We start from the raw sequence: 19249 nt of genomic DNA, 5'->3' as shown, positions 1-19249 counted from the left end.
TCACACACCCCAACACGATCACCCCTGCACCCCCTCAGGGTGTCACCACTGACTCACACACACACACACACACAGGCAGATGTCCCCACTCGGACACTCACACCTTCACAAGCCCTGCACACTCACAGCCCCGCACTCGCACAGGCAGTGTCACACACACGCGAGTGACACAAATACAGTGTTGTGTACACACGGTATACCGCACAGTGTCACACACCCCGTGTCACACTCGCAGTGTCACCCACAGCCCCCGGTGCCAGCCCGACTCTGCCGGCCGAGCCGTTTATGGCACCGGGCCGTCACCGAGCCCCGGAGAGCTCTCCCGAACCGATCCGTGCCGTGCCGAGCCGGAACCGAGCCCAAGCGGCCGTGCTGAGCCGTACCGGACCGTGCTAGGCCGTACCGAGCCGAACCGTGCCGTGCCCCACCGCACCCCTGCCCCCGGCCCGCAGCGAGCCGAGCCGCGCCGTGCCCATCCCGTCCCATCCGAGCCGCGTCGAGCCGAGCCGAGCCGAGCCGAGCCGAGCCGAGCCGAGCCGAGCCGAGCCGGCGGAGCCCCCCGGGCCTGGCAGCGCTGCCCGGCGCCGCCTGCACGGGCAGGGCTCTTCGCCTGACGCAGTGAGGAGCTGCAGCCCTTCTCTTCTCGGAGGCCGGGCTCCAGCGCTGGGATTTGCTCGGCTCCGGCTGCGTTTCCCTGCCCGCCTCCTGCCCCCGGCCCGCCCGCTCGGAAGGGCGCGGGGAGCCGCAGCCGCGGGTGCGTCCGCCGCCCATCACCGCGCTTCGGGGCTGGGCGCGCCGCCGAGCGCCGGGAGCCGCCTCCGGAGCAGGTAAACGCGCCCGCGTCCCCCGCCGCAGCCCGGCCGGGCCCCCCGCGCCGCCCCCGAGCCCGAGCGGAGCCCGAGCGGAGCCCCCCGCCCCGCTCCGCTCCGGCCCCGCGCCCGCTGCCGCCCCGCGCCGCCCGCAGCCCCGCGCAGCCCCCGCCGGCCGTTCCGTGCCGCCAAACTTTTAGCGGCTGCAGCCCAGCTGGGGCTCCGGAGGGAGGGGAGCGCGGCGCCGGCGGCGGGGGGAGCGGGGCGCCCTCCCCTCCGCGGGCGAGGAGTCCCCGGTCCGGCCGGGGCTGCCCCGCTGTGCTCATCCCCGGGGCGAGCGGGAGATCGGGAGCGGAGCCGCTCCGGGGACACGGAGCCGGGAACCCCTGCGGCCGCTCGGGCCGCGCTCCCTCCCCCGCCCAGGCGGGATCCCCACTTCGGGGTCTCCCTCCGAGCCGGAGCATCCCCCGGGGCAGCCCCTGCAACTGTTGCCTGCGGGGAGCTCCGGTGCTCCGGGGGAAGAGCCGGTGCCGCGGGCAGCAGCATCGCCTCGGGGGCAGGGGTCTTCCGCCCGGGTCGCCGCAGCGCCGCACGGAGCGCTCGGACAGGGGAGACCGCCGCCCTCACCCCAAATAACCCCGGAGGCCGCGAACCTCGGGGCGGGAGCTGTGGCAGAGCCGCTCCCCGGCTCCGCTCCCCCCGCCCCCCCAATCCCTTCTGCATTCCCACGCCGGCAGTTGGGACCTGCCTCCCCCCACACGCGCTCCCTCGGCGGCTATTTCTGTCCTCCTCGCCAAACGCGCCGCACATCGAGCTTTAATTAAAGAAAATTAGTGGAGGAGGGCGAGGGGGGGGTGTCCGTGCTCCGGAGAGGGGGACGGTCCCCGGGACCTCGCCGGGTGCGACTGCTGATGGCTCGGGGGAGGCGGGGGGCAGGCGCCCGCCTGAGAGTTTGAGCCGCTTTCGCTTGGTTGGTTGTTGTATTTTTTTTTTAGAAAAGGGTGGCGGTGGAGTGGAGGTGTGTGTGTGTGTGTGTATATGGGGGGTGGCACGGACACACGACGACGCGGGAACGCGTTCCTTCCCGGAGGGTGTGTTGCAGTTTTAATTATAATGACAGATGTTGCCGTAAAGTTCCGTCTCGGTTCCTGAACACAAGCAGAGCACGAAGCGCCGGCAAACTCGCCCGTCGGACCGGGCACTCGCCCGTCGGACCGGGCACTCGCCCGTCGGCGCAGCGGAGTTGCCAAAGAATTTTTTGGTTGTGTTTTAAACGAGTCTGGGCCGGGTCTAGGGGTGCTCGGGGCGGTGCGTGGAACCCGGGGATGCCGGGGAGATGCGGGCAGCCTCCGCTCCTTGGGCAGGATGCCTCCAACAGCCCAAACCTCGGCGGTCCCCGGTTCTCATCCCGCTCCATGTGGAGCGTGGCTGCTCGTCCCGTGCGCGGCGGGACCCTCCGGTGCCGGGGACATGCCGGGGGGTCCCCCCGCAGTTCTTCCCTCCTCCAGTTCTCCCTGGACGGAATCCTCCGCACCTCCGCTCATCCCTGCCTTTCCGGCTCGGGACCTGCGGTGCTGCCCACGTCCAGGCTGTGATTTGCAGCCCCGGGAAAGCCCCGCGGAGGGAGGGAGGGGACGGGGGGGACTGGCATCACCGGGTTCCCCCTGGGCAGAGCCGCCGCTCCCGCCTCCCCGGCCGGGGACTCGCCTCCTTCCTCCCGTCAGCTTCGCGCGTTCCGCCGCCGCTTCGCGCTGGATTAAATATTTAGAAGTTTGCAGCGGTGAATAAAGCGATCGTTAATAGAAATTGATGGCACCGATGCAAAGGGGGTGGCACCGGCGGCGGGAGCGGCGCGGCTCAACGGGAGCGGGCGGGGCGCTCCTGGGAAGGTTTTTAAGGGGTTTCACCCCAAGTTAAGGGTTTATCGCTCCGATGCTGTGGCAGCGCCAAAACCCGGGAGCTGCTCTTCACATTTCCGACGATGTCATTAAAAAGCATGTTTTTTTCCGCCCTGCCTGCCTGGAAAGAATAACCCTCTGCTTTCGCAGAGACGAGGCATTCCTCTCGAATTTAGCACCTAAAATCCCCCGTCAGCACCTCCCGCCGTGCTGCCTGACACCGAGCAGGGCTCACACTCCTCCAGACCCTCCGGGTTTGCCATGGCAGCGGGGGTGCTGTCTGTAGGGACCTGGAGCTGTCCCCAGCCCCCCGAAGTGCAGCGCTGGGCAGTGGGGGGACCAGGCTGGAGCAGGGATGAAGTTTGCCCCATGAGCTGCAGGAGCGAGTCCCCCGGGTCAGGGCGGCCTGCGGGGGTGGGGTGGGAAGGACACGGGGCTGGCGGGTGCCCGGTGAGCCCCGGCCCCGCACACCCCGCTCCGAGCTGGGGCAGCGCTCCGGGCAGCGCCGGGCATGGGGCAGCGCTCGGGGAGCGGGATGCGGAGGCAGCGGGAGAGGGGAAGGAAAGACGAGCTGGAATAGGATGGAGGGGCGAGCAGAGAGGGAAAGAAAGGGCGAGGGTTGCCCGGAGAGCGGCCGGGAGTGCGGGCCCTCTCCGCAGAGCCGCTGTTCAGTGCGAGCCAGCGGCGATGGGCAGCGGCTCGCCATGGGGATGGGCAGGGCGGAAAGCCGTGGGGCCGAGCTGCTCCGGGTGCCAGAGACAGCGTGTACCCAGCAGGGCGGGTCGGTGCCGTGCCCACGCCCGCCCACGCCCCTCGCCCCGGCCCGGTGCTGCCCACGCGTGTCCCAGCCCGGCCGCCGCTCCGGGCCGGGGCAGCGCCGCTCTGTGACAACAGAAAGTGGCTGGAAAGGGGCGAGGCGTCACACGGTCTGCCTCCGGGAGGCAGGGAAAGGCTGAGGGACCGATGGGAAGGCATGAATGAATGAATCTCCATAAAGAGCCCCAAGCAGCAGGGAGAGGGAGAGAGGAGGAGGAAGGAGAGGAGGAGGAAGAGCCGGAGCAGGGCAGGCAGCAGCAGACATGACGCCGGCAGGTAAGGGGGTGCCGGTGCAGCACGGCCGTGCCCGGGATGGCAGATTTGGGGGCACAGCCAAAGCGGGACAGGAGCTGCCGGGACCCTGCATGGGTTTGGGTATTATTTTTTTTTTTTTAGGAAGCATGTTTTCCTCCTGACTCCTTGCAAAATGTGGAGTCCCTAAACTTCCTAGGACTCCTTTCCTCCCCCGGTACCTCCGCCCCGAGCCCGCCGGCTGTGGAGGGCTCCGGGCAGGGCAGCGGCTCCGCACCGGGGCAGCCCCGAGCCGGGCCAGCCTGCCCGGTGCCAGTGCCACTCGGCCGGGCATCTGGAGTTACCTTGCCGGGGATGTGCAGCTTGTGCCGCGGCCCCTTTGCCTTCGGGGCTCAGCGGGGAGCTCCTCTCCCCCCGCTCTCCATCCCCCTTCGGCGCTCCGTCCCTGCCGCGGTTACATAAGGCAGAGGAGCCGGGAGCCAGCGCTGCCGCGGGCCGGATCACCGGGATCGCACCCAGGGATGCCCAGAGCCGAGCTCAGCCTTGTCCGGCTGCTGTCCATCCTCGCTCGCCCCGCTGCCCGCGCTGAGCCACCCGCTGCCTGTCCCTGCTCGCTGTGCGGCACAGGTACCCCTATACACAGACACCCTGCCCTGCCCTGCCCTTGGCGCTCCCGCAGAGCTGCCCCGCACTAACGCCGCTGGAATGCCCGTCCCGAGGAGCAGCCTGGCTCCCGCAGACGGGCCCACGCCAGGGCGATGCACTCTGCAAGTGTTTGCACACAAACACAGCGCTGCAGGCAGCACCCGGGGCACGCTCCCGCACACACGTGGGCTGGTGCTCAGCCGGGGCCGGTGATGCTCAACCGGGGCCGGTGATGCTCAGCCGGGGCCGGTGATGCTCAACCGGGGCTGGTGATGCTCGCCTGGGGTTGGTGGTGCTCACCCGGGGCTGGTGGTGCTCCCCCGGGGTTGGTGGTGCCCGCCCGGGGTTGGTGATGCTCACCCGGGGCCGGAGATGCTCGCAAGGGGCTGGTTCTCCCCACTGGCGGCTCAGGGCCGGTGGGTGCTCTCGTCGTGCCGGTTGCCAGCCCGGGCAGGCGCTGGGAGCTCTGCCGGGAGCGCTGCAGGCCTGGCAGGGCAGCCCTGGCTGGCTGCGGTGGGCAGCTCTGCTCTGCGGCTGCCCGCAGCCTCCCCCTGCCTGACCGAGGTGCTCCGAGCAGGATCAATAATGCCTTTCTGATTGGCTTCGGCTCCCCATTCAAAGTCACCGCATTAGGGCTTGATTTTTCTCCCCTTTGACTCCTGGCCAGATTAGATTGTGAATTTGGCTGATTTCAAGCTGCTGGGGGAGGGAAGAATCATACAGCGAGCGAGAGAGAACTGAAATATCCTACAGGATCCCCTGGAGGGGAGAGAAATCAGGTCTAGATAAGAGCTTGTTCTCCCTGTCTGGCTAATGCTTCCCTGTTTGATGATCAGAAAACACAAGATCTAACCTCTCACCAGGATGCCTAGCTGTGAAAGGTCAGGCTTTTGGCTTGTTCTAGGTGCAAGGTTTGTTACTGTGAGCTGTGGATTGTGCATTCCAGTTCTCCTGTCTGTGCCAGACACAGGAGTGCACGATGCATGCAAACAGAAGGACGTGGTCAGTGCTTGTGAGAGTTAGGAGCTGAGCTCTGGGTGTAGAGCTGAGGTTGGAGGAACTGGGATGGGGACGGGACACGAGGTCCATGCCCTGGAGAGCCCAGAGCTGTCCCATCTGTTTGTCAAGTCTCAGCCCCATCCTTGGGCAGTTTTTTCCAATACTTATTTCTCCATGAATGTGCTGGGGATAAGTGAGTGGATTGTGTCAGTGAAGCCCTGCATTCCAGAGGGACACAGAAAGCAGCACCCAGCCGTGCTGGTTGGGATGCTCAGCTCTGCTGGCTGCTCCAGGACCAGGATTTCATGCTGAAAAAGCCCCAGCAGCACAGCATCACCTGCAGCATCCCAGCTGCCAGCATGTGCTGTGAATTGGTGTTAGCTCCAGGTGAAGCAAAAGTCTGGGATTATGTGGTTTTTCAGCAAAGGGCACTGGGAAGTCTGGTGGAGCAGAGGCACTTGTGAAGGAGCTTATCTGGGCAGGGAGGAGCCTCAGGAGGAGAGGATGTGGGGCTGGGGGCTTGCTGCAGGTCAGCTGTGCTGTTCTGGGCAGTGGGGAGGCTGCTGTGGAGTCACCAACAAGGCTGTGAGTGCAGGGCTGAGGAGATGGGAAGCTGCTGTGGAGACTCTAAAGGGGGTACGAGCAAGGAGCACAGCCCTGAGCAGTGCTTGGCATGACTTTGTGCAGCTGCTGGATTTTCTTGGTGCTGCAAACTCAGGGCTTGGGGACGGTTAGAGTGAGCCTGATATCAGGACAGCACAGGGGTGGAATATCTGGTGTGAGGAGATGGAGATGTGATGGCCAGCAGTAAACTGGGCCCAGAGGAGGCTGATGAGGAGGAGAGGAGCTGTGTGGAGCTGGATGGGACAGTATGGAGTCATACACTGCCCAAACTGTGAGTGAGGACGGAGGCAGAGCTGTGAAAGCAGCAGGTCTGTGAGGACCTTGGGGTGAAGGGACTGGAGGCTCAGTGGGGAAAAAGAGGGCAAAGAGCATGAAATGATTTGTGTGGTGTTATTTGGCTGCTGGAGTGGGGAGTGTGCGTACCCAGCACGAGCGTTATCTCAGTCTCTGAGACATCTCTGTAATAGCAGCAAATAATAATAAATATCAATGAGAGGAGTTGGGGGAGTCGGCTCCAGGTGAGGGGGACCTGGAGCCTCCTTGCACCACGAGGAGCTGGGGCAGGAGGCTCTGGGGGAGGTGGCACTGAGGTGCAGGGGGTTTAGGAGCCTGGGTAAGGAAGCTGGGGAGGTGGAGATGGGGCTTGGTGTGGTTATGGCAGGAGCCTGCGAGAAAGCTGCACCTCAATAACCAAACCCAAAATGCCTGTCAGTCAGGGCAGGCTCAAATCTGTTGTTTGGGCTTGGCCTGGGCACTACCTGGTCTGGTCCCCTGTGCAATGTGAGGTTCAAGGCACAGTTAAAGATGGCCCAGTGGCTGTAGAACCAGTGCTCATGAGGAAAGCCCTCAGCTGATGGGAGTGTGGACAGCTCCCTCAGGGAGCAGAGCATCCCACATCTGTGCCCTGAGAGCTCCTTGTCCTGTCTGGGCACTGATGAGGGAGAAATGGTCCCGGGGCTGTGGCCTCTGCTCCTGCCGGGTGAGTCCTGCCCCTCTTGGGGACCAAACCATCGGGGGTTTGTTCTAACACACACATTTGATGTGTTCAGGGCTCCCAGAAAAGCCAAATGACCACAACTCTGCTGGCTTCCCCTACCCCTCTCTCCTCTGTGCTTAGAGGGAGTCAGTGGGAAAATCTCCAAGATCTGTTTTTTTTTCTTTCCTATTCCAGCATTTCTTTATGAGCTGGACAAGGGCAATCTCTGAACTCATTCGTATTTTTAAATCTGCAGGAATAAGTGTATGGAAATGTATGTGTTTTACTGTATCAGCTGCTATCAGCTTTTAACTTTATTACAGTAAGTGCAGAGTTTTCATGGGCCAAACTCATTCATTGGATTTAATGGAGTTAAACTGCAGGCAGATTTGGCTACTTGTTTGTGTATATCTTTGTAAAATGGACAGGCAGAGATCATAAAATTTTATACTCTCCGTGGCATCTTATAGGGAAAAGTCTTCCAATATGTTTTATAAACAGCATGCATATTTTGCTACAGTATATGATCATACCTAACACAAGGCACTTTAGTGCTGCTTTTTTTTTTCCGTTTCCCAGAGCCATATGTACATCTGTGAACTTGGATTTGCCTGCATTATTTTTTCTTGCTCCTTTCCTTAAAAGAGTCTTTAGCAGTTTTGAACAATTTAACTGGATTTCTTTCTTTCTTTTTGGTGTATTTGTATCTCTTCCTAGAAATGGTAATAAGAACTCTAGCCCTTGCTCTGAAGGGCTCAAAATGAGGGGATAATAATGTTTGTAAAGCCTCTTGCTAAATACCCAAAGCTCTCCTAAACCATCCCAGCTGCAAATGCATGATCTCAGGGCATTTCACAGGTGCTGTGAGACATTTGAGGGGCTGACTTTCCCCCCCTTTTCCCTGAGATACTGTTTTCTTCTATTTTCACAATGTGATGATATTGGTTTCTTGACCTGTTCTGGGCTGGGTTTAGATTCTGCATGTGCAGGGCCTTTCCCAGTGTAACATGGAGCAAACTGACACTTGAAGCTGTAGAAAAAATGTATTTCTAGGAGATGGATTTATTTTCTAATGAGGTATTTGATGTTTTTCCAGGCTCTAAACAAATTAGACCCAGATCTGTGGCTGCAGGGCATTGGGAGGGGAAGTGGTTGATGAGCTGAGCTAATTAATTGCACTTACTTATGACTTATCAAATGGTGATCACCACCCCATATGGAGCACTTGAGTGTGTGGAATTGAGGAGAGAGGATATTGATATGTGGGATAAATGTAAAGCAGTGGTCAATGGCAAGGACATAAATAAATCTGGAGATTCGGGTGACATTAAAATAAATTGTGGGTAGTGAGGTATGAGAGAGACTTAATGTCAAAGGAACCCTATAATGTATTTATATTCCCACTCAGGATTTGCTGGGGTTTCTAAATAATGCATTAATTCAATTACACATTCTTAATTAGTGTTTTCTCAAATTGGAGCAACATCATTAATTTACTGCGTCATATTTTTATTTTGCTGGTGTGGTGAGTTTGATTTTCGACTCTTTCCCCTCTCTGGTTTGTGAGACTCGTAACACGCAGCTGTGATGCTCATGCACAAACTGCAGCTTCTTTGGGAATACCAGATTTCTGAATTATGATTTTTTAATTTTTTTTTTTTTTTTTTTTTACGCTGACAGGCTGCACAGCACTGACCTGACCCCGTAATAGGAGGAAGAGGGAGAAAAAGAGCCCAGATCTGAAGCAGCTCCTTTTGAATGCTGAGCAGCATCTGTTCTCCGTAGAGCAGGGCGATCTGCAGCATGCTGGGGCAGGATTAGGCCCTTTGGGCTCCCCCAAATGGGATTATTTGATTTTTTTCCCCTCTCTGGACAGTCCTGGTACTTGCAGGGATGGGTGCTCCCTGTCCCTCTGGGGTGAGTGCGATGCACAGGGCTGCTCCTCCCTGGCACTGTGTAGGGATGGGGGACAGGGAGCTGTGTGCCACTCTGTGGGGCTTGTCTGTCGCTCCACGGGGCTGGTCTGCCTGCTTCTGCATGGGAAAGGTTGAGGGACAGCACTTTGCTGCTGTGCCCCTCAGTGCTCTGTCTGCAGGGAGGGTGTGCTCCCGAGAGCTGCTCTCGGGCGTTTGTTCTTGGGCAGCTCCTGGAAAGCAGCGCTGGGTCAGTGGCACACGGGCAGCTGGGGGCTGGTGCCAGGGCTCTGGGCCTCGCCACAAGCCAGGCTTGGGGTCAGCATTATGAAACAAATGTGTTACCTGGTTTATTCGAGTTGTAGGATGGTCACTGATCAGGGAGACCAAGGCCAGCCAGGACTGCTCGCTCCAAGCGACGCCTTCCAGAGCAACACTTGTCCAACTTCACACTTTGGGTTTTCCTACCTGCCACCCCATTTCTTCCTTTTAATTTTTGTTCCTGGCTTTGCTCCTGTTCCCCGCCCTCTGCCCACGCTGTGCTGTGGCTCGGAGGCGAGGGAGCAGCCTCCAAAGGCCCATTCATCACCGCCTGCTCGCCAGGCACCGGCAGCCGCCGCTCCATTGATTGACTGCGGCGCGCAGTGAATTTAAAATCATTACGCTCCTGAGACAGCTTTTAAATATGAGCAAAATCAAGTCTGTGAAGAAGCCCTTGTGGAAAGGGTGTCTCCAGCCAGGGAATTCCATGTGGCACCAGGTGCTGTTTGGATCCAGAGGAGATTCTGCTGCTCTGGACCTCACGGGTGTCCTTGTGTGAGCCCGGACCACTCCGTGCTGGTGTGATGAGAGTGGGCAGGCAGCTGCTGGTGGGGAATTAAGTAGAAATATTTCACTGTAGAAAACACTATTGTGTAAAGCCATCCATCTGCTGCCTGTCTCATGCTTTGCATGAATTAATGAGCTGATTGATTAGGAGAACCTTGCAGCAGCCGGGTGAGGGAAATGATTCCTGTTCTCATGTTACAGGTGGGGGGAGCTCAGAGGTGAACAGGTTAAGATTAAGGTTTCCAAGTTAGGTTGGATTTTTTTGCCGTTAGCGAAGGCTAGAGTTGAGGCATTTGTCTGTCTTGTTTTACTGATTGATCAGTCTGAGTTTTTGGATGTGTTTTGCCTTCAGGAGCAGTTGTGAGAGCTTGCTGTGGCTGCCACTCAGCCCCGGACAGTCTCTCTCAGGATCTGCTCTTCCAGTTTGTGGCAAAACAGCAAAGTCTGCTGCAGCTCTTGGCTGTGGTGTTTGCAACCAACTGTCTCCTTTCTTTCTATTGAGAAAGATAAACTCACAATTTCTTACAGCACTGGCTGTTTAACACACTCTCCTCTTGCTCCACAGCCTTTACCAGTCACAGCTTTCTGTAAGCACCCCCCAGTTCCTCACAGTATCTCTCCTGGCCACCTGCAGCTGGCAGAGGCAGGTAACTGATGGCTGATGCATGGAGCATCCCTCTCCTCCATGCTACAATGAGTGCAGCTTTTCAGGAATGGAGCATTGAGCAAATGTCACTCCACAGCCCCAAAAATCTATCAAAGGAAATGACAGTGGCTGTAAGCATTAATCATCCCGTATCATCAAAATAAAGTTGTTGCAATGGAGAATTGTCAAAGGATAAATGTCTTAACTTCAGCTCACTGCTGGTTCCTTTGATGCTGGTGGCTCACCAAGCAGGAGGTCGTAGTTGTGTAGCCCAGGGACTTTATTAATTAACCCTTTCCTCTCCAGGATAAACAATTGTTCAGTCTGGTTACCAGAAAAAGGCCTGGGACACTTGAGAAGTTGAAGTAGTTTCTTTTCATCATTGTGCTGAGAAATTTGTGCCTGGCCTGGAGTAAAAGCAGGGGTGTCACTTCCAGTGCTCTCCTAGGGAAAGGTGGTGCTGAACAATGAATTGCAAAGTCTGGTGTGCAGCCCAAGGAGGGTGGAGAGCTGCTGGAAATCTCTTTGTGTTTAAAATCTCGGTGTTCAAGCCAGTCTCTTGTGTTTTCTGGCACCACTGAACTTCTGTGCTGCCTGGGTCTGAGCCTCTGTCCCCAGGGGCTGCAGGGACCTGGCCCAGGCCGTGCTTTGCCAGCTGTGCAGCAGAGCAGGGCACTGAGAGGGCAATGGAGAGCAGCTCTGCCTCTGCCCAGCTGTGCTGGAAATGAGGGCTGCACACAGGATGGATGGGGATTCACACCTTGCTGAGCCCCTCTGCTGCTGCTCACCTATCCTGGCTCCTTTTTTGCATTGCCCATGGAAATGCTGAAGCCTGGGCTCAGGAATAGTGCAACTGCTTCTGGAGAACATCCACCACAGAGGAGCAAGGGGAAAACTTCAATAAATCAACACATTTCCCCCTCTGTCCCAGTTCACAAAGGAGCAGAAATGGGGCTGTGGAGTTTGTGTAACTGCTTCATGTGTAAAGGAAAAAGGAGAAGTAAGTCTGTGGGATGAGATTATTAAAGCTTCATTAGAAACCATATATTCATTTAGGTTGGAAAATAGCCTAAAAGACAAAGTCCAGCCATAATGCTTACAAGCAAAGTGAACATCATGGCCCCATGCAAGTTCAGAGAAGTTTGTCTTATTGTTTACTGTGGGTTAATCTTGAGATTCACTGATGGACTTGATGATCTTGGAGATATTTTCCAATGTAAATAATTCTATGATTCTCCAACTGTTTTGCAGAAAAGTCCTCTTCTACATTAAAATTCTTTCCAGTTGTGGACTAGCTTGCAGGTTCTCTAATTCCACACTGGCTTTAAGCAAAAGCCCCAAACTTTCTGCATGACTTTTCCCCCTCTCTGTCAATAAAGAATGGATGATTCATGTTATGATTTTTTTTTGTCCATTCCAGTCCCAGTCTTAACAAAACAGCCATAAAACAGCATGAGCTTGTAGAGCCCTTAGGACAGCACACTCTCTTTTGCACTGGAACTCTAATTTGTGGGAGTAAACAGAATAACACACTTCATTTTAATGAGGCTGGCTTGGGAATTAGGTGTGTGTCACTTATTGATCTTGCTTTTTCTCCCCATTTGTTTTGAAAAGCTGTTGTCTTTATTTTCAGCAGGTGAAATCTGAAGTGTTGTTGCAGATGCTGACTTATTCTGTGGTTTAGATTGCAAGCAGCTCCTCGGAGCCAGGGCCTGTGGGGTCCTGGGAGCTGCTGAGCTACAGGTAACCTGTCCTGCACACAGCTTGTAGAGAGCCAGGCATGGGCACCAGATGAGAAATGACCTCCTGAGCTGGTCAGGTTGCCTGTGACCATCTGAGAGCCCTTATCTCACCAGAATGATATCCAGAGAGCTGGCTGCTGCATTCAGTTGGTGAACCTGGAAGGGAAGGGACATGCCCAGGGTTATCTGGGGTGCTTTGCTGGGTCCAGGTCCTCCAACACCTGCTTCTGCACTACCCACAAGACTTCCTCGCTTTCTTTGTCCTTAGTTTTGCAGCGCAAGGAAATTTTTGTTTAATTTTAAATGTTCTCCTAAATCTCGGTGACGGCGGATTGACGTAAGCGTGTGCTGGATCAGGGCCTGTTCTCTAATGCATATGGATGTGGACACAGCTGTAAGCCTTCTCCATCTCCTTCTGCAGGGAAGGGAGACATCTTCCCTCCCTGCCCATGGGTGTGCCCCCTTGCAGGGGGATGGAATATAAGGAAATAGAGATGGTGTAGAAAGTAATCTCACCCCTAAGGAGTTGCAGCTGGGCAAATTATCAAAGATCAGGAACGGGCCTGACTTTAACAGGCCACAGCTGTAAGCAATGAGAAGAAAAGTGCTATAAAGGGGTGGGGTGGCGCCTTGAGGAGGGAGCTGGGGTCAGTTGGGTGCTTTGGGAACAATAAAGAGTCAGTGCTCTGAGGAGCTGTCCATGAGAAACAGCAAGGAGATATGAAACTTTTGTGATAAGGAGACAACAGTATGGAACTCCTGAAGTAAGTTCATAACACCCTCTCTCCCCTTGCTCCAGGGACACCTTGGAGGGTGTCCTGCCCTCCAAGGAGCATGTGGGGGTGAATCCATGTGAGAACTGAATTCGCTGACTCCTCCATGTGAGCACATGGGGGTGAATTTGGGCAGAATGGCTGGTTGCTTGCTCAGCCATTGTCCATCAGGGTTCCTGGTGCAGCCTCCTGGGATGCGTGGCAGCAGGGAGAAAGCCTCTGTGTGATGGTCACATCTCCCTTGCACCACACAAGCTGGGAAATTCCTCCGAGCCTGATCTCTTGAAGGTTTTGGGTGGAATGTCAGCACATCAGCAGCAACACTGCATGTTGGCCATGTCTTGTCTGACAGCTTGCCCTGGGTTTTGCTCCTGCTGGTGTCACCACAGCTAAAATGCGGCTGCTCCCTTGGGAAGGGCAGCACTAACAGGCTGGGTCGGATGGCAAGGCAGGTTGTGCTCATCCCAGCTGGTCACACACAGACTGGAAAGCCCAGGCTCTGCTTCTCTTCATGTGTGACATCCCCTCAGTCACACCATGGCCGTGCGCTTGCTCTAGAGAGCACAGGCTGCTTCCCCATCCCACTGCAATATCTGCAACACCCAAGGGGGCTCCATCCATTTGCCAGCATGGATTGTGCCCAGGAAGCTCCTGAATCACTCTGGATGCAGCCTAATGAAACTGCAGGGAGAATATTAAAGGAAAAAAAGGTGGAGAGAGAGAGCAAGTCAGCTCAAGTCTGTTTATGGTGATTCCATCTTATTTAAAAAGGATAGCAAAGTATAAACCATTTAAATATTTCATCTGCAGAAGAGCCCTGAATGAGTTTGTACCACGTGTGCATGAGTGGTGAATGAGTGGGGGTGGCACCAGCCCTGCTCAGGCCCATGTGCATGTGGGGGAAGTGGTGATGTTGTTTAGAGTTTTTTTACTTAAAAAGCAAATTGTTATTTTATTCTTGGTGAAAGTTATCGCTGTCCTAACAGGTTGGGTCTATCTGGAGTCAAGGGCCTTATCCTGCTCCTTGGTGCTTTCTGCCTGCTGGGTGCCTGGAGGATGCTCAAAATAGCCCCAAATCAGAGCTCTGCCTGCCCAACCTTGTGGAGAGTCACAAGGTCACTGGTGTAACTGGGAGGAGAATTTGTCCTTCTGGCTTTAAAAATAGCTGTGTTTTCTTTAATGGCATTTTCCTTGGGGCAGCCAGGAGCTTGCAGGAGTGCACAGCCCAGCTGAGGTGCCAGGACACCCCAGCTAATCCCATTTCTAAACCACATTTGTCTCTAAAAATGAACCAAACCAAGCTGGATTTCCTCTTCCTTCCAAAATTTTTTATTTGACTGGCTTCCTAGAGCCAGATTGACGATGTTTCCTCTGTGAAAAATGCTCTCTGGTATAACTAAATAGGATTGTGTAATCTCCAGCAGCTGAAGTGTTTAGTTAGGGCCCAGGGGTGGGGTTTTTTTCATCCCAGCTGTGTCTGCCCTCACCCAAGTGTGGGGTTTCTAGTGATGAGTGATTTGGGGCTTATCTCTGGGAAGTGCTGTGAATGCCAGACCCGTGCTTACACCAGGAGAGAGAAATGCATGAATTTTTCCACATCAGTAGGAGCTGGAGATTTTGCTAAAGGTGTCTCCAGCTGCAAGGAGCGAGATAGGGCTCTGCTGGAGAGCTCTGGAGAGGCAGAACTGAGTAGGAAATTTAAATGTGGATTTAATGCCTCAGAAAGCCATCTGCAAGGGAAGGTGCAGGTGCTGCCTGACTGCTGGCCATGCAACAGGTCACTGGGGCTGGCTGCTTGTGAGGCTGCTGAGGCACAGGTGAGGTGTTTGATCTGACTTGGGAGATGTTCATTAGGGAGCCCAAGGCCAGGGATGTCCCTGGGAGTGCTCTCCATGCACTGCTTGCATGGGGTCTGGCTGCTTGTGCCCCTGTTTTTAAATGGAAAAGCTGCATTAAAGGTTGTCAGGACTTTGGATGCAGATGGACAGACTGACCACAGCCAGGGCAGGGTGGTTGGGATGCAGTTGCCTTCCAAATTCCAGCCTCTGCGTGCTGAAGGAAAAGGTAAAGCAGTGAGTGCAGTCTGTTTGTTGCCCTGTTGGATGGTGAGGCAGTGGCTGACCCTCTCAGCTGACCCTACACAGCACTTTTGTGGAGTTGCTGTGGTTAAACCCCAGCTCTGTATGGACCCGGGGCTGAGAGCTGCACCTCCTCCTGCTGCTCATTCCATTTTGGCACAGAGGCTGTGCTGGGTGTCCAGGGCAGGTCTGTGCAGGCAAACCCACACTGGGAGGGATGGATGATGGATGTGGATAGTCCTCTAAGCCTTTTCCATCTCCTGGCTTCTGCTGGGAAGGGAGAGAAAAGGGTGTGTCCCCTCTCCCCTTGCACCAGGGGCAGCAGCTGTGGGTGCCCTGGCCTCCAAGGGGCACATGGGGCTGAATTTGGGCAGAATGCCTGGTTGCTGGGCTCAGTCTTTGCCCACCAGGGCTCCTGGTGAGGGCTGTGTGTGTGTGTGCAGCCTCCAGGGAGGGAGCATCACCTCTGCCCTGCTCAGAGCCATCTGTGCTCACCCCATCACAGCAGGGTGGTGGTCAGGGTGCAGCACTGCCCTGTTTGGGGGTCCTGCAGCCCCCTGTGCCCCCAGCCTTGCCTTGCTGCTGCCCTGAGCATCGCGTCAGCCTTGCCCCTGGCCGTGCCCCCTCCTCGCACCCGCCCTGGGGTTTTGTTGCCCAGCACTGTAGCTGATGTCAATTTGTAAAACAATACTTCAGCATTGCCCAGTGAAAACACAGACAGCATTGTACAGCTGGGAGCAACATTGATTGAAGTGATATTTAATCCAAGGAAAATACATGATACATAGTCTAGGATTCCTCGCTTATCCATCATATAATGCAGTTCATGGGGATTAAATATCCCTCCTGTAAAGTTGGTAGAGATGAGTGTTGTTATTTGTTTTGCAAATGATCCTGACAGTGATGCTGAGAGCTATTGATTATCAATGGTTCTTTAAAAATTACTATTATACTGCAAATTACAAACCTTGGGGGTATCCAGTTATATGATAATGGAAAGGCATTGGTGTGTAATGACACATGCATCATAACAAATTTGCTCTGGCTATATAATGGAGATTGAAAGGGACATGATTTATGACCAACAGGATTAGCTGTTTGCCATGATACATCTGAGGTAACATGACAACTGCCTAGTTGTTCATTGTGGCAAGGAGTTCTGATGATTAGAACACTTTAGAAATAAAAGAAGGAAAACAAATAAAAGCAAAATCTCCTCTACCTTTAGATTTTAAGTATGTAAACTGCTCTTCTAATTAATAAATAGCAAAAATCCCTCCATCACTCTCCCAGGAGCATCCACAGAGCACTGCACAGGTGCAAACCAAGGCTGGCAGTGCTGGTGGAGCCCCTGGGTTTGCCTGGAAAGCCTTCAGAGCTTCTGGCCGTGGCTGTGATGGAAGGGCAAACAAGATCCCTGAGTCTGCTGGGAATTTCAATGCGCGTGTGCCCTTGAAGGCAGTGGAGGACACTCGTGTTGAGTTGTGTGCTCTCGTTCCTGATGATGAATGCCTGATAACACAACTGCTTGTCTTCCAGGCTCTCCTGGTGTTCCCCAGCTCCCTAGATGAGAATTGAATGCTTGATGTGTTTGAGTGCAGCCCGAGGGCTGCTCCAGCCTGTGGTGGCTTTAGCAGAGTCGCAGGGGCCTTTGGCAGAGCTGGGTGCTGTGACCTTGCCCTGCCACCCTGGGTGCAGTTTCACAGTTGTGGAGGAAGGTGAACCGGGAGGGGAGGACTCTGGGACTGTGCAGCTCAGTTTCTCTTTTGAAGCAGGACTTTTGCCAGTGTTGGCTTTGTCTGGACAAGTCTCAGAACTCCTCCCAGGGTGGATATGGGGGGTGGGCTGCCCGCTCAGTTCCTGCCTTCAGGGGGAGCAGAGGTATTTGGGGTGCAGCTCATGGGCCTCATCGTGTGGCTGCAGACCCAGTGTGAGATCCTCTGGCACTTCACAAAGAAGGAGGAGCGAGGACCTGAGCTGGAGAAGTTGTGGGGCGTGAGGAAAGGGCTGGGTTTGGCTGTTTGTTCCTCTGCTTTGTCACTCCCAGCTGCAGCTGGGTCAGGGCACAGAGCTGGACAGGAGATGCTCTTACCCAGAGCGTGCCTGGCCCCTGCACAGATGTGCACAGACACGGATGTGCTCAGGAATGATGTTTGCCCCACCATTACCTTTGTGGATGACCTGACCTGATGTCTCTGATGCAGGCCCTCCCGGGTAGGAGGGCTCTCTTGCAGGAGCTCTTTGATTAGCAAACACTTCACAGTGGCTCAGGGGAGGCTGGAGTGGGAGGAAGAGAGCCCTTGTTCCTCTCAGCTGCTCTGGGCTGGGTGGACCTAAAAGTAGCAGGCATGAATGCAGCTGTCATTACCTTAATGCTTTGTATCACAGCTGGAGTGGGACACTGTCACACGTACGGATTCTGGGAGGTCTTTTGATCCGGCATTGTATCACATTTTGTGACAAAAATCGGTGTAAAATGGTTGAGCTGTGTCCTTCAGCCCAGTAAGTGGCTGCACAAGTCACTGAGTCTGGGCACAGCAGCAAAGCCAGGCACAGCTCAGGAGGGACCTCTGAGTGACACAGGGGACACACAGGGGCCACCCAGCTGTCACTGCACTGTGGGTGGGTTGGGAGAAGGTGAGGAGCCCCCCCCCCCCCCCGTCCCCAGAACACTCTGGGCAGAACCTGCTGTCCTTAGAGCAGCATCGCTGGGGTTGTGTTGTGTGACACACACATTGGGGCAGGATTTGCTTCTCCTTGGAAGAGTTGATCTGGAAAATGGGGATATTCAAGCATTTCTAGGTGGAGTTTCCCACCCTGGACCATTGCCTGTCCTCATGTGTGCGTCAAGCAGCCCCTTCCTGCTCTGATGGCATCTCCCTTGCTGGGACAGAGTGGGGTAAAGGGACCCTCAATGATCATGTGGCCATTTAGAGAAGTTTGTAAAGGATTTGATGACAGCTTAGGAAAACTTCCTCTCTCTCCTGTATGCTAGTGATGCACATTTGTTTCCCTGCCATTGTAATGAAAGTCCAAGTGCTACACAACTGCAGAGATCCTGACATTGGAGCAGCCAGCGTGCACCATCTCTCTGGGGAAAAAAGGATCCATCCAAATGGTTCCTTTATGCCACGCTCTAATTTTGCTGCTGTTGGTTTATTTTTGTTTTTGGCTTCTTTTATTCACGGTATTCTTAAAACTTCCCTTTCAGGGCTTAACAGCTTAACCATTTCGAACTCATGCCAAGCGGAAATGTAGCATACGATTTTCTCACTGAGCATTGTGCTGAGCGCTCAAATGTATTCTGGATTTGTGGAAAAGCTGCAAAAAACTGGGCTGAAAGAGAGTGAGAATTAGCACTCAAATGAAGAGCCAGGTCTTTGCATGATTGGGAAAGGTCTGTGGAAGCAAGCAGAGTGCTCCTGGTTACCTTCTCGCTCTGGCATGGCTCACAGCAGGGTTGGTGGGCAGGCAGGTGGTGAAGTGCAGGTCTGCAGTCTTTAAATGTGGATCTTAGTCCTGGTTGCTGGTCCCTGATATCTGAATTATGCCCCAGGCTCTGCTACCAGGTTCCTCTCTGGGCTTCAGCAGCTCCTTCAGTCTCTTGGGCCTCCCTCTCTTCTTCACAGGAAAGGGATTTTAGTGCCAAAAATAACCCATTTTCCTAGGTGGGCCTCTTTGTGACTCTCCTCTGTGAAATACGTCTTTCTCCCTGTTCCTCCAAGTGAAATACAAAGGAGATGTGATTCACCAGCGGTGCTGATGTGCCGAGGCAGCAGGGAGGCTGCTGGTGTGCAAAGGATGCTTTGTCCCTGCACATGTGCCCCTCTGACACACAGAGCCCCTGCCTGGGCTGCTCCTTCCTGCTCTGCTCGTCCTGTGAGTGCCTGGAGGATCCAGGGCAGAAATGGCCCTGCTTTGGTGCTGATGGGGCACCTCTGGTGGGAGAAAATGCCACTTCTGGGAGGTGAGGTGAGGTGGGTGTTGTGTGATCTTATGGACAGTCCTGTCCTATGAGAACTGGTTTGGGACAAAAGTCTGTTGTGACTTTTCTTTGGCTCTTGCTCCTGCAAGGAGCTGCATTTTCCCGGGGAGGAGGAGGGTAAGGGATACATTTGGACATGCAAACTTTCTTGGAACTAAATTATCACCATCTAATGACTGCTGTGATGCTGCTGAGCAAACCTGGGCTCCTGGGGTGATCACAGGGGTGCAGACTGGCACAGAGAAGTCAAATTGGTGTTGCAGAG

The 19249-nt window shown here is 55.0% G+C and overlaps 1 protein-coding gene across 2 annotated transcripts in view; it reads left to right on the top strand.

Annotated features, from left to right (window-relative positions):
- The first annotated feature begins 751 nt into the window (after nt 1-751).
- ELFN1 (extracellular leucine rich repeat and fibronectin type III domain containing 1) overlaps nt 752-19249 on the top strand; it is a 101908-nt gene continuing 83410 nt past the window's right edge. Inside the window, exon 1 of one of the 2 annotated variants that reach the window (XM_058035802.1) lies at nt 752-827. The gene's annotated coding sequence lies outside the window, so the exon portion shown is untranslated. Of the gene's footprint in view, nt 828-3651; nt 3800-19249 lie in introns of those variants that run through there. The other variant, XM_058035801.1, reaches the window with a different exon arrangement.

Source organism: Melospiza georgiana, chromosome 16 (genome assembly GCF_028018845.1).
Source record: "Melospiza georgiana isolate bMelGeo1 chromosome 16, bMelGeo1.pri, whole genome shotgun sequence".
In the NCBI taxonomy this organism is placed as follows: domain Eukaryota; kingdom Metazoa; phylum Chordata; class Aves; order Passeriformes; family Passerellidae; genus Melospiza; species Melospiza georgiana.
This window is presented reverse-complemented; position numbering and strand designations above follow the sequence as displayed.